This window comes from Equus asinus, chromosome 13, assembly GCF_041296235.1.
Source record: "Equus asinus isolate D_3611 breed Donkey chromosome 13, EquAss-T2T_v2, whole genome shotgun sequence".
Classification (NCBI taxonomy): domain Eukaryota; kingdom Metazoa; phylum Chordata; class Mammalia; order Perissodactyla; family Equidae; genus Equus; species Equus asinus.
Genome location: NC_091802.1, coordinates 26200493 through 26214783, shown reverse-complemented (window position 1 = coordinate 26214783; position 14291 = coordinate 26200493). Strand labels below are relative to the sequence as shown.

General features: G+C 53.5%; 1 long non-coding RNA gene across 3 annotated transcripts in view; it reads left to right on the top strand.

Annotated features, from left to right (window-relative positions):
- LOC139039972 (uncharacterized) overlaps positions 1 to 14291 on the top strand; it is a 48121-nt gene that overhangs the window by 3317 nt on the left and 30513 nt on the right. For 2 of the 3 annotated variants that reach the window (XR_011493511.1, XR_011493512.1), the window contains exon 2: positions 13666 to 13815. This is a non-coding gene — a long non-coding RNA (uncharacterized lncRNA). Of the gene's footprint in view, positions 1 to 10387; positions 10564 to 13665; positions 13816 to 14291 lie in introns of those variants that run through there. The other variant, XR_011493513.1, reaches the window with a different exon arrangement.

Below are 14291 nucleotides of genomic sequence, written 5' to 3'. Positions count from 1 at the left end.
TCGCCGGCTGGAGGGCTGAGGTTGTCTTTCAATCCACTGATGATGGGGAGGGCGCACGGAGGGGGGTGCCGGCTGACACCAAAAATAAAGCGGCGGAGCGGGGATGGTTGTCGCAAGGGGCAGAGCGAAGTTGTCAGGCGGCGAGAGCGTGTGAGGCGGCAGGACGATAATGTGGCATGACACTTCTGAAATGAGCGGCCCGTTGCCATGGTGAGCAGCCAGGAGGGACCGGCTCTCCCGAGGCTGAAATAAAACACGCTTTAAATGATGTTTGATTAGAATTTAGATCATGTAACCGAATACCTCAGTCCTCCTCTTCCCTGTGCTTTTCTGCTTTTCTTCTCAATTCTCCCTTTCTTCCTTCCACCCACTCCTCTCCCTACCCCAGGGCAGACAGACACACACTCATGCACACACACTCACATAGGCACCCACCCGCAGCAGGTGCATTCTCACACATGGCATGCACACGTACATACACACATATGCCCGCACATACCCTTCTCCTTTCTCCAGTTGTTCCATGCCTTGGTTGGACCTTGTTTCAGGAAATCCAGCTCAGAGAAGATGCTGGGGACCCTTGTGGGGTCACAGCACTGGTCTCGGGCTCACTGGTTTAAGTGTCTGCTCTTCTGCTGTAATGACAATGGTACTAAAACAATGCAAGTGGTCTAAGCCTTTTGTTTGTACAGCCCTTTATCCTTCGCAAAGCTCTTCCAGTTGCAAGCTCGTATTTGTTCTCACTGCAGCCCTTTGCCTGGGTGCCATCATACCCATTTTCTAGATGAGGAAGCTGAGGCTCGAAGAGGCCTAACGTCTAGTCCAAGGTCACGCAGCTGGTGGGACGTGAACCCAGGGCTTCCATAGGCTGTCCTTTGGGCTCTTGGGAGAAGCCCCTTCCGAAGGAAGGGAGTGCAGCCAGCTCTCCATCCTCTGGGCCCTCAGACCTTTACTTGTCTGATGCGTTTTGAACACCTACCTTGCTCTTGGTTCTGGCCTGTGCGAACCATCCAAAGGATGGGCAGAGAGGTTCCGACCCACTTCTAGAGGGCTTGGGGACCCACTTTGTGATTTTCTGGCTACTTTTTTGTTTGGTAATGGATTTATGTTGCGTTTGTGGTGGTTTTCCAGGGCACGCCTCCCAGGTGGGGAAGACAGCTAATCCAGGGATGGAGGGCACTGCCGCTGATTATCTAGAGTGGGGACAGAGGCAGGCTGGCAGGTGTGGACAGGGAAGCAGAGGTGCTCCCGGAGTCTCCATTCCCGTTGGTGCCCTGGACCTTCTTGGAGGACATGGGGTGGAACCATCATCCTATTTCTGTGTCAGAGAGACATGGCTTGACCCCCTGTCCGTCTTCCCTAACAGCCCAGTGTCTCCAGATCGTCTCTCTCATTATCAGCCAATCCATCCATCCATCCATCCATCCATCCATCCATCCATCCATCCAAGCACTTAGCCATCACAAGCTCATTCAGCACCAGCTGTGGGCAGGACTCTTACTACAGAAGCAGGCCTAGTGTCTACCTTCACAAATGTGGGGGTTTGTGGGCCAGGGGCGGGTGACCTGGAGACAGACACCCAAACACACGCACACACATGCACACATAGAATCTTCATCAGGGTAGAGTGTGAAATGCTCTGATGGAGGAGGGAGCAAAGTGCTCTGGGAACATCAAAGATACCAGCCCCATTGTGTCTGGTGGGGATCAAGGAAGGCTTCTCAGAGGAGGTGATGTTTGAAGAAAGAGTAGCAAATCTTCAGGTGGTCAGACCAGAAGGGGCAGCCCAGAGGAGAGACCTCGATGCGCAGAGGCCCACCCTTCCCTTGCAGCTGGAAGCTCCCTGGAGGGGAGTGTATCTCTCCCATTAGACTCTAAGCTTTTGAAAGGCAGAGACTGGCCCTGCCCCGTGCATCTCCCCACAGACTGGGGGTTCCCTGAGGGGGTAGTGTCTTCTATTTCTTTTGTCTTTTGCTGGAAGTCAAAGCCATTTATTTCTTTGCACATCCTGTTAGCTCTGTGAAAGCAGGGACCCTGCCTTATATGTATAAGTGTCTGGCACAGGACCTGTTACATAAAAATGAGTCAACATTTGTTGAGTTCTTACTGTGTGCCTGGCATCGTGCTGAATGCTTTACCTGTTATTGACTCCTTCAGTCCTTACAACAGCCCTTTGAGGTCAGTACCACCATCGTCCCCATTTTACAGATGGGGACACTGAGAGTCTGGGAGGTTAATTAACTTGTCCATGGTCACACAACTGGTAGGTGGCAGAGTCAGGATCCAGACGTAGGCAGTCTGACTCCAAAGCTCATGCTCCACCCTTGAATGTTGCAAACAGACTTTATTTACCTGTGAGTTCAGGGAGCTCGGCATCCCTGTGTGAGCTGGAGGGGCAGCACCTGACCAGCAGCAACAACTCCTGGTGTTTCAAGGGCAGGAAAGAGCAGGTGGGGTATTGGTGAGGAGACAAGCCACAGACTGGTGTGGGGTCCCCAAAGGGAAGGATGGAGGTGGGAGGAACACATAAGTCTAGATGATTTAGCCAGTCCAGGCTGGGCAAGGGCAGAGGAAGTAGGACCACTGACATTGACTGGGGTGGGCGTGGGCAGGGGCAGGGAGAGACGCGGGCTGGGAGGCAGCTGTCACCTCGGACCAGGCCCCTCTTGTCCTCCTTTGACCCTATCTGGTCACTGCCAACACTTGCAGCCACCCCTGGACCTCTGTAGCCTTTCTCAGCTCCCCACCCCAGGCTCTCCTTCCCTCTCCTTCCTTCCCTGGCCACCAGTTAGCTTCCTATAACTTAGATTTGATTGCTTCTTTCCTGTGCTCCAAAACCTCCCGTGACTCCGCATGACTGAGGGGCCCAAGCCCAGAGCTCCCACACTGCTCTCAAGCCCCAGCATGATCAGGTCACAGCCTGCCTTCCTGGCCTTGCCTCTCGCACCTTCTCCTCTTGCACATTGGCCAGTTCTTGGTGCCCTTTCCCACTTGTGCTCACTCATAGTGCCCTCTCCAGGAATGCCCTTGCACATCCCTCCTCAAAGGCTTATTCTTTCTTTCTCTCGTGGGCTCAGCTGAAGTCTTTCCTACTCTGGAACACTTTCCTTGACCACTCCTTCCAGAAGGTGTGTATCTTAGTCAGCTCAAGCTACTGGAACAAAATACCATAGACTGGGCGGCTTAAACAACAGGAATTGATTTCTCACAGTTCTGGGAAGTCCAAGGTCAAGGCACTGGCTGATTCTGTTCCCTGGGGAGGTCCCAATTCCTGACTTGCAGGTGGCTGCCTTCTCTCTGTGTCCTCACATGGTGGAGAGAGGGGAGAGAGTTCCAGTCTTTCTTCTTACAAGGCGCTGATCCCATCGTGGGGGCCTCACCCTCATGACCTCATTTAACCTAATTCCCTCCCAAAGGCCCCACCTCCGAATACCATCACACTGGGGTTAGGGCTTCAGCAGAGGAACTGGGTGGGGGGCGGGGGGGGCGGGGCACAAACATTCAGTCCCTAACAGCACGTCTGGCATATGCAGTTCAGAGTCTCCTGCTGTCTAACTGTTTCAGGTTGTTTCCTCAGTTTGACTATAAGCTCCTCGAGTCCTCGAGGAGCAAATTGTGGATGGCAATAATTGTGTGCTGATGTACCTGATAATAACAACTACCTATTACAGGACCAAAAACATTTACACCCAGGGATCCCTAGCCTTTACCCTTCCTCCACCCCCAAGGAAGTTTCTAGAAGTTTCTGTGTTTGGCCCTCTTTGAGTCCCAGTTGCTCTGAGGGGGTTGGTGTGTCAGAGGAAAATTGAAAGAAGACCAGAAATCTCGGATTAATTTCCTTTGGAAAAAGCAGAGCCTGGTGAAAGGCTAGAAGAGGATAAAGGCCGAAGGGTGAGCCGGGCACCTGCAGGGGCTGGTTATGAGGATCGAGGGGAGCCCCAGGCACTGGCCGAGCTGAGGGAGGGAGCAGGAGATGGACAAAGAGGAAGCTAGGAAGTGTTTACTTTGTCTTAGGAATGTAAATGCCCTCTGAGATGCTTGGTAAGAACTGGAACAGAATTTTTCTGTGGTTTAGGGTGGACTGACGTTTTCTCGGAATGCAGCCCCACAGGGTGGCACAGATTAGGTGGGTTGTGCTGTCATTTGGGGACCACTGGCTCTGGGGCCAGCAGCTACCTTTACCTGTATTGTTTTGAGTCTCAGTAACACAGCAGGGTCGGTGCTAGGAATGGTTTTACTAAGCTTTAGAGAATTCAGGAACAGTGAGGGGAGAGGAGGAGAGGGAAAGGGGTGAATCTGGCCCTCACTCAGGCCTTTAACCCTTGACCTCTAACCCCAGAGTTCTATATTAGGATGGGGCCACCATGGCCATTAAGCTCCGAGTTATCGGAGATGTAGGAGGCTCATTAGGCTAGAAAATGATGATATCAGCTCAGCTCTACCCACGGGGCCAGAGGTGGAGCAGGCCCAGGCCTCTGCTGCCATCAGAGCCCAGAGGAAGATGTGATTCGTTAGCGGGAAAGTCCTCCTGTGAAGCCCGAAATGGGAGGGAATGGTGGGGAGGGGGTGTTCTGGGAGATGGGCATAGGCAGGGCCCAGGCAACTGGATTACTGATCATAAGGCCTGAGGCCAAGGACAGTCTTGATTGCGTGGCTCACCAGCGTGTCAGTGGGCTTCACCTGTTAGTACATGGGGCCTCTTGAGTCAGGGTACAACCTTACAACTAAGAGTACCTTTATTTGGGGGTGACAGGTAGGGCTTGCTCCAGCACCATACAGGAAGAACAGCCAGGGCTTGGAGGTCAGGAAATCTAGGTTCTAGGCCCCCAAATTTGGCTTTAGGGGAGTCCATTAATTTTGCTGCGTGCCTCACTTTCTTCACTGATAAGTTGTGGATGCAAGAGCCCATGTTGATCATCTCAGAGGGTGCCATAAAAGTGACGGTGGGGGCCGGCCCAGTGGCGCAGCAGTTAAGTGCGCACGTTCCGCTTTGGCGGCCCGGGGTTTACTGGTTTGGATCTCGGCTGTGGACATGGCACCACTTGGCACACCATGCTGTGGCAGATGTCCCACATATAAAGTAGGGGAAGGTGGGCACGGATGTTAGCTCAGGGCCAGTCTTCCTCAACAAAAAGAGGAGGATTGGCAGCAGTTAGCTCAAGGCTAATCATCCTCAAAAAAAAAATAAAGTGACAGTGATTTGAGAGGTCAAGTCCACTATTTCTGTGTGAGCTGGGGGTGAGGGTGGGGTCACCATAACTCTTTTAGTGAGCAGAAGCCTGAGGACCGGCCCATCACAGGCTCACCCCTGGCATCGGCAGCCCCATCAGGGTGGGTACCATTAGTGAGATCTCTGCAGGGACAGGAGGGGGCCCAGGCCTGGCTGGAATCTGCAGAAAGACAGAGCTGAAAGAGGGGGTCCTGGCAGACAGGAACTGTCATCCCTGCTTTTTAGGGCCCCTTGGGAGAGATAATTCTTTGTCCTCTCCCCTTACCCTCCATTCTGCCAACTGACTTGGAGCCCAGCAATGAACAGTCATAGTAGTAAAAACAATAGCTCACATGCTAACACTCAGGAGAAGTCCCCTGCTCCCCCAAACAAAGACCTAGACTTGGGCACCCCCACAGTGGCTGCTCACTGCTTATGTGTTCTTGAGCAAGTTAGTTCATCTGTAAAATGGGCAAACATTTATTGAGCATCTATTATGTGCCACATTTAATTTAAACCTCACCACAACCTTTTGAAATTGGCATTATTTTCTCTGATTAACAGCTGGGGAAGCTGAGGCACAGAGGGGTTAAGCAAATTACCCAAGCCAAATGAAACAGGCTGAAACTGAACTTAGCCTGTCTCAGTCTGGAATTTATGCTCTTTCTATTTCTCCTCATTCCTCAGAGCATAATCCACAAAGCCTCAATTCCCTCAGTGTTAATAAGTGTTGTGTGGAAAAAAAAAAAAAGGGTTCTGTGGTCAGGTCTGTTTAGGGAAGGCTATTTTTCCAAAAGCTAAATAAGTTTTTTGCTGCAGGACTTCTCAGAGCCTTTATTATGCTGGTGAATTGGGTAGTTCTGAGAGAAGAGCAGAGTTAGTATTAATTTCTTTGCTGTGATAAGTTTGTTGAGGGGAATCTTGTGGGGGACGCATTCCTTGGAACTCGCTTTGGGAAAAGCTGTGCTTCACCCTGCTACTTCCCTGATTAACAACAATAGTGATGGCAACAGCAGTAATGGTAACACCGTGAAAGGGATCATCACTATCATGTTAGCTTTGTCTCGATTGCAATGATATTTTTTGGAGCTTTTTCAGAAAATCACCCTTTCCATCCTCCGCTGATCTAAGCATCCTAATCTCTTTCTTGAGCTCAGGGCAGTTCCAGCCTGTAGCACTCACAGTTCCTTCTGCCTGGAGCTTCTCTCTTCTCCCCTCCAAGCCTTTGCTTGGGCTGTGCCCCTCCGATTGTCCCCCTCTTCCTCTCCGCCCCCTCCCCTTGCTCCTGAGGAGGAAGGGACGTGGCCAGGGTGTGTGGTGGGATGTCACCCTGAGTCTCCTCCCCATCCCCCAGCTCACCTCCACAGGACACCGTCCCAGGAAATTCATTGCAGGGCCACCCACAGGCCACTCTGGGGCTCTCTCAGTCCTATGGCACCTCGTTTACGTTATACACTGCGCAAGGCGAGTGTACCGTATTTATTTTTTTAAAAATAGTTTCATTGAGGTATAATTTTATATACCCTAAAATTCACCCATTATAATATTCATTTTAAAATTGTTTATTATATTAATTTTTTCCATAAGGAAAAGAGCACAAATCAGTACATAGAGTGTTGAATTTTTACAAAGTGAAAAGCTCTGTGTGCTCAGTAGCCACATGAGAAGCAGCCACTCTCCAGCGCCGCAGAGCCTCCCGGGGCGTCCTCCCAGGCACCCCCATGGTTAAACGAGCTCCTGACTCCTAACCCCACAGAGGGCTGTTTGAAAGTATACTCGCCAGCCTTTTGCTTTCCTTTTTTTCTTTGTTTTCCTCTTCCTTCCCGCCTTCTTTCCCTCCCTCCCTCCCTCCTCTCGGTCTCTCTCTCTCTCCCTCCCTCTGTCTCTCCCTTTCCTCCCTCTCTCCCCGCTGCCTCTCCCTCTCCTCTCTCTCCCCCGCTCTCTCCTTCCTCTACCCCCTCACTCCCTCCTTCCTTTCCTACTGCCTCTGCTTCCAAATAGTTTCTTTGAGGGTCTAGTAAGAGGCCCAGCAAGAGAGGATGGAAAGCCTTCAGCACAGTGCTCCGGGAGGCAGTGCGAGGTGGGGGTCAGGAGCTGCAAGACCTGGATCCCAGACTGGCCACTGCTGGCTGTGAGGCCTGGGGCTTCTGACTGAACCTCTCGGTGCCTCAGTTTCCTCATCTGTGAAATGGGAATAACAACATGACTGACTGCAGAGGGTGTCGGGAAGACTGAATAAGGTATTTTCACCTTATGCCTGCAAAGTGTTCACCACGCACCTGTGCTGGGAAGCCTCCGGAAAGGTCGCCAGATAACGGTTTGTTATAAGACGAGACTTGGGGACGTGAGATGAGAATCGCTGCCGTTTTTGAGCACTGACTCCGTGTTAGGGCTTTACCTCTCCTCCACACGGTGATCCTGCAAGGAGAGATTGTCATCTCCACCTTACAGCAGAGGAAATGAGGCCCCCAGAGGCAAGGCCTGAAGACATAGGTTGGTAAGTGCTGGAGCTGGAGCTTGAACCCAAGGGGTCTGGCCCGAGCGCCCACGATCCTGACCACTAGGCTCGCCTTATATTAATATGTCCTGGGCCACGGCCTTTCCAGGCCCCATAGGGTCTGGCTGTAGCTGTGAGCTGAGCACTGTCCTCTGCGGTGGACGCCCTTTGCCATGGTCCCGTCCTCCCAGTGACAGGACGAGTCACAGGGCTGCCCCCCTTGATGGGCTCAGGATGTCCTCCTGGGGGTTGGGTTCTGGGAGGGGATGAGTTGCCCACGGCAGAGCATGGAGGGAACTGCCTGGCGGTAGAGGGTTCAGACCGCCCTGGCTATGCGCAGTGCCTGGGCCTCCTGGAAGCACAACCTTCAGCCCAGAGAAGAGCCGAGCCCTAGCCAGGGGTGGCTACAGGTCAGCACTCAGGGTGTCGGAGAGGAGCAGCCACACCCTGCAGTTCTCCTTGTGGGGCCCAGTCCTGCCAGGCGGGCCTCATGGCATGGGGGGGTGCAGAGCAGGGCCAGGCAGGTCAGGCAGAGGGTGCTGGTGGCTTCTCTAGCTGGGATGGGGCCGAGGTGGTGTGATTTGTCCCCCACCCCTGCTGAGCGCTCAGTAAACACTGGGTCATAGACTGCCAAGTCATCTCCAACGGAGGGAGGGGTCACAAGGCAGGGGCTGTGTCCTCTCCATCAGACTAGCTCCCTAGACTAGTCTGGGGCCCTGAGGCCTCCTTTCTGCCCGGCTTCCAGAACTAATGGCTCTTGGTGTGGCCTCAGGGTGGAGGGCGATGAGGGCATCCCCACCTGGTGCCTCAGCCAACCCCTCACTTCTCGGTGGGCTTGGCAGGAGCGCTGACTCCACCTGCCCTCTTGCTGGCCTCAGCTGTCCCTGCCCTGACCTCTGGGTTCCCTGGGGCCAGCCCGGACATCTGTATCCATCTTGCCCCAAACTCTGGAGATTCTGACAAATTTCCTTTCATTGCTTCCAGCCATGTTATTTAAAGTAATTAACCTTAATTTATAAATTTTTATATCAAACTGCCTTTTAACTTTTAGAACTGGCAGGAGCAGCCTTATCCCTGGGCTCCTAATAGTTCTCCATTTAATCAAAATTCATCCATCAGGTTCCAGTGTTAAATCATCTTTTAATTGGGAGTTACATTCTGGTTAATAGTTTTATAATTCGCCTCCTCTAATAGTTTTTACCACAGGGATCTCTACTCCATTTTTCCTCACTCTATTATTGCCGAGTGGGGTTCTGCGGGGACAGACGGCTTAGGTGGGCCCCGCCTCTCTGGCCTCTGCCGGTCGCCTCTTTTGTTCTTGGTGGTCTCATTAATTCCGAGAAGAGTTCTCTTCCCTCCTTGTTACTAGGGCAGACCTACTCTCCTCGTGAGGGACAGCTGTCTCGTTTCCACAGCCTTCAGAGCTGTGGCCAGGGCATGACTCCCTCCAAGAGAAAGCAGAGAAACAGAAAGAGAGAGAGAGAAGGACACAGAAAGAGAGAGAGAGATGGAGAGGAAGGAAGCTTCTGGAGGCCGGCAGGTCAGGCCACCGCTGTGGGGCAGTTACTGGGGAGAGAGAAGCAGAGGAGTTTGGAAACGGACATGGCCCCAGCCTTGGGTCTTTCCTGGCTCCTGCCTGCCACCCCTCGGCCACAGCCCCTCCCACCTGGGAGTCGATGATGTAGGAAGGAGAATGGACCTGAGACCCCAGAGCGGCTGGGCATGGGGAAATCCTGGAGGTCGGCAGGGAAGTCCAGGACCACTCCTCATTCACTCTGGGCTGCTTCTGCGCTTGCTGCTCCATCAGAATATTCACAGAGGAGTCACTGGCGGCGAGACGGAGAGGGCAGAGAGGGTGTGGAGACCACAGGATCAGGAAGCGGGGAGGAAGAGAAAGAGGTGAGAGAAAGGGAATGGAAGGAAGGCAGACAGACGGAGGACGGGTGCGGAGGAGACACTCTAGGGTCCTTCTGTCCGAGAGCCCTGGACTGCGAGCAGACAAGCCTTGTGGGCACATGCACATCCACGTGTGCACACACGTGCGCTTGTGAATCCACACACTTGCACAGGCCTGAAACCAGACCTACGAGTAGCTAGCATAGGGGTGATGCTGGATTGGGGGCCAGGCCTGGAGCCTGCGGGTAGGGTCTCTGAGAAGGCCTCAGGGAGGTGGGCTGGAAGGGGTGAGGGAGGGGCCAGGGAGGGATGGAAGCTGGGTCCCCAGGGCCTGGGCTGAGGCCACAGATGTGGACGTCCCTGGGGCAGGGGGACTTGGGGGCTGGCCTCAGCCCCCTCCAGCTGGTGACTTTCCATCCCAGTGGGTCTCAGCCCTGACTGCGTGTTGGAGTCAACTGGGGAGTGTTTAAAGGCCCAGTGCCCTGGCCCTCCTTCACACACTGCAGTGGTTTTAAAGTATATCCATACATTCTTTGACACCTCTCCCTTCTAAAGGTGGAATCAAATTTCCTTCCCCTGGAATGTGGGCTCCTTCTAACAAATAAACAAAAACAGGCAGAAGTGACAGTGTGAGGTTTAGGAGGTTAGGGCATAAAAGGCACTGCGGCTCCCACTTTGCACTCTTGGATCACTCACTCGGGGGGAAGCCAAGTCACAAGGACACTTAAGCAGCCCTATGGGGAGGCCCATGTGGCAAGAAATTGAAGCCTCCCACTGACAGCCAGCAAGCAGTAGAGACTTCCTGCCGATAGCCATGTGATGAGTCATCTCGGAAATCAAGCCCCAGTCTAGCCTTCAGATGACTGCAGCCCTGGCAGCCATCTAACTACAACCTCACCAGAGATCCTGAGTCAGGACCACCTGGCTAGCTGCTCCTGGATCCCTGACCATCAGAAACCAGGTGAGGGAAGAAATGTTATGTTTTGGGGGGTAATTTGTTATGCAGATAACTAAGACGCATTCATTCCGTCAGCATCCCTGGGGTGGGGCTGGACACAGGTATGTTTAAAAGCTCCCTAGGTGACACCGGTGTGCATCCAGTGTTGAGAACCACTGCCCTTAGGCCTGTGTGTGCTCATGAGTGTGTGTGCATGTGTACTGGGGTGTGTGCACCTGCCATGTCCATGCATATAGGGGGAGGCACGTGTCACATGCCTTTGCCAGGAAGCATAAGTAGGAGCACCCCCTCGTGTGAGTCCTGAGTGAGTCAGAGCATTCGCCCCAGGTACCTGTGTCAGGGCCTGGCTCAGGAAGGTCTGGGGTGTGGAAAGAGTCTTGCAGGTTTTGTGGCCAGACCAGCCACAGGCCAGAAAGCAAGCAAATGTGAGGCCGTCTCTGCAGGACCTGACCTGAAGGGGGTCTGTCCTGGGGGACGTCCCCAGGGGGAGGGGAGGACAAGGTCAGTCACGACTGGGTTAGAGTTTGGGATTTAAGGTCAGTAGTCTTGACCTAAATGCCGGCTGGTTCAGATTGGCAGGACGAGGAGTTGGTCATCACAAGCTAGAGAGTGAGGATGTCCCTTCTGAACCAGGAAGCAGAACAGTTGACTTCCTTTTAGCTGAGGTAGGCTGGTGGTTCCAGCTGACTGTAGATTCCTCCCCCCTGCATGTCCTTGGCTGAGCCTCTTAGCCTTGCTAGACATCAGTTTCTTCATCTATGAAGTGGAGGAACAAATGATCTCCCACCTCATACATGTGACATACCACGTCTCCCCACCAGAGCCCCCGGCAGGCTGCTGGGGTAGACTGGGAGGTTGGGGGAGGGGGGATTCTGGGCTCGGGAAGTCCCCCTGAGTCTCCAACAACCTGCAGACAGAACTGATTCCTCACCCTGGCTCTTACTTGCTGTGTGACCTTAGGCATGCCACTGCCCCTCTCTGGGTCTTGGTCATCATCTGTAGGTAATAATGCCTGCCTCATGGGGGTGTGGAGAAGATGGAATAAGATGCTGCATGGGGCATGCCCTGCAAAGTGCCTGGCGTCCAATAAAGGACAAACTCGCTTGTCGCAAGCCCCAGCCAAACTTCTTCATGGGTAATTGGAAAACACCTAGATGTTTCGTTTTCTGCGGAAAATGGTTTCTTATTTCCATGGGCAGGGGGAGGAGGGAGGAGGAGGAAGAGGAAAAGCAGTGTTTGTTGTGAGCCTGCCATATGTCCCAGGAGCACTACGCTCAGACTTCCAGCCAGGTGGCATCTAAACCTTACGACAATAAGGATGATTGACCCCATTTTACAGATGAGGAAACTAAGGCTCAGCAAGGTTAAAGAACTTCTTCGCTCAGTGTCACATGGCTAAAGGGTGCATAACCAGGCTGGGACCCAGGTCCCAAGACTGCAAAGCCTGGGCTTTTCTGTGGGCACTTGAGGGCTGGGAGAGGTCCAGGCCATGAGCCCCTCCTGTCCCCAGTGGGGCCGTTGACCTCATTTCTTGCTCCCTTCAGAGGCTATCACCAGGTTAGGGGCAGGTGGGTGGAAATGATGGTGGAAAGGTCAGCGAGAGGTGCCCAGGACTAGAAGGATTTAGGTAAGATTGTGGGCAGGGTCCTGATGCCCAGTGGCGGATGCAGGGAGCCCGTGGGGACTTCTTCCCTGGGATGCTCAGGGACTGTGAGGAGCTCAGGCTCCCCCCACATGCCGTCAGCCTGAAGTTGGGAAGAGGGCAAGGGTTGGTCCTTTGGGGAGGCAGGGGCTTGTCAGGTTGACCTTGGCAGGGACCCACTAGCCTGTATTTGGATGGACAGGTCACCTATGATTTTGCTGTCGCAACTAGTTGGTTTGGTATCAGAGCTTATATTCTGACCCCCTCCTGTGAGCACAGTGACCTTGGACAAGCCACCGAGCTCCCTGTACCTCAGTTTCCTTGTCTGTAAAATGGAGAGCAGAAGAAAACCTGTCATAGATGCTGCGAGCATTAAATGAGATAAACGCTCCATAGTGTTTAGTCAGGTGCTTGGCACATGGAGATCCCCCAGGACGTGGTAATGACACTAGGAATTGTCTGAGAAGGCAGGAGGAGGCAGCATCCTCCCTGAGTCGAGAGTCCTGCCTCTCCCTTTCTGTGATATCTTGAAAACATCCACCAAACCTCTCTGGGCTCTTTCTTTAATTGGCAGGTGTGACCCAAGTCCCCACCCTCCTCTGGGGACAGAGAGACATCAATGGCTAGAAATGTGTTGTAGATGCTCTGGGCATGAGCAGACAGAGCCCACCCCTCACCCTGTTCACATAGGGTCCCGCATGGAGTCCCCCATAATAATCTTTGTCTTTACTCCCTCATAATAAATTGAAAAAACATCTATTGAACCCCTCTCTTGTGCCAGGCTCTGTGCCCATGCCACAGAAGTTACCAGCAGCGGTTTTTGGGTGCCAGGTCTGTGTTCTAAATGCACCAACCATCTGTAATCTGCACACCCCTTGAGGGAGGGGGATGGTCACCCCACGGTTCAGACAAGGATGGTGCAGCTTTGAGCTCTTAGGTCACACAGGAAGACAGTCATCCAGCTGCGATTCGAACCCACCTCTTTCTGCTCCAAACCCCATCTCTCACTCCCTCCATCCTATCGCTTCCTGTTGACTCCTGGGAGCTCAGGATTATTGTCATTTCCACAAGTGAGCAACTGAGATTCCCAGAGGTTAATTGCTTTGTCCAATGCCCTTCCCCTGGCAGGTGGCCAATCCACCTCCCAGCTCAGGTTCCTCTGACCTGGGATCCCTGCTCCCTCCTGCCCCAGTGACCCCTCACCCCCATGGGACAGAGATGCCTTTGGTCCTAGTCTCTGTTTTCCTGTTTTTGTGACCTTCTGTGTCCTTGAGTCAGCCTCTGATCTCCAGTGACTCTGCCAGCTGGAGAGCTGTGTAACTTGTAGGGTCACTGTGGGAAGAGTCCTTACTTGGGCCGCAGTCCTGGGGACTGAGCTCTGTGCGATGGTATCTGAGGATTGTTAAAGGAGGAGCCACAGCCCTCACGGCACATTATCCAAGGCTGGCCCTTACCTCTGACAGGAAAACTCTCATTGAGCCCATTTCACGGATGAGACGGCTGATGCTCAGAGAGCCTGAGTTGGATCCTGTCGTCAAGGAGTTGGAGCCGCTGAGACTTGGCTGACTCAGCCCAACGGACCTGGCTGGCTCTGGTCTCTGGCAGAAGGAGAGGTGAGTGAGGGGACAGAGAAAGAGGGAGGGGAGGGAGGGGAGGAAGCAAAGCTCAATGCAGAGCTGGCCCCTTGGGGCTGAGGAGCCCGTGTTTGTTTGCGGGGGTCTGAAGAGGGGGTCGGAGAGATTGACTGGCACTTCTAGTGCCCTCAGTTGCTGGAGCCAGGCTGACGTTCACCTGCAATGCCAGCAGGTGGATGTCCAGCTCTGGGTGGGCCGCTGATCAGCCTCCTGCCTCACTTTGCTACCTTCACAATAGGACTGTCACTGAGCCTAGGGGTGATGGAACAGCTGAGGGGACCAAGGGGGGGACCTGGCAGCAGAAAGGGGAGCAGGGGAGAGGGTTTGTTCCCTTGAAATCTCAGGGCTTTTAGCGCTGCCAGTCGGGGTGGGGAGGCGTCAGAACCCCTCCAGCCTTGTAGAATGAAGTGTTTCTTTTCCCCAGTGGGTGAAGCGGGTGGTGGGGGGAAGGAATA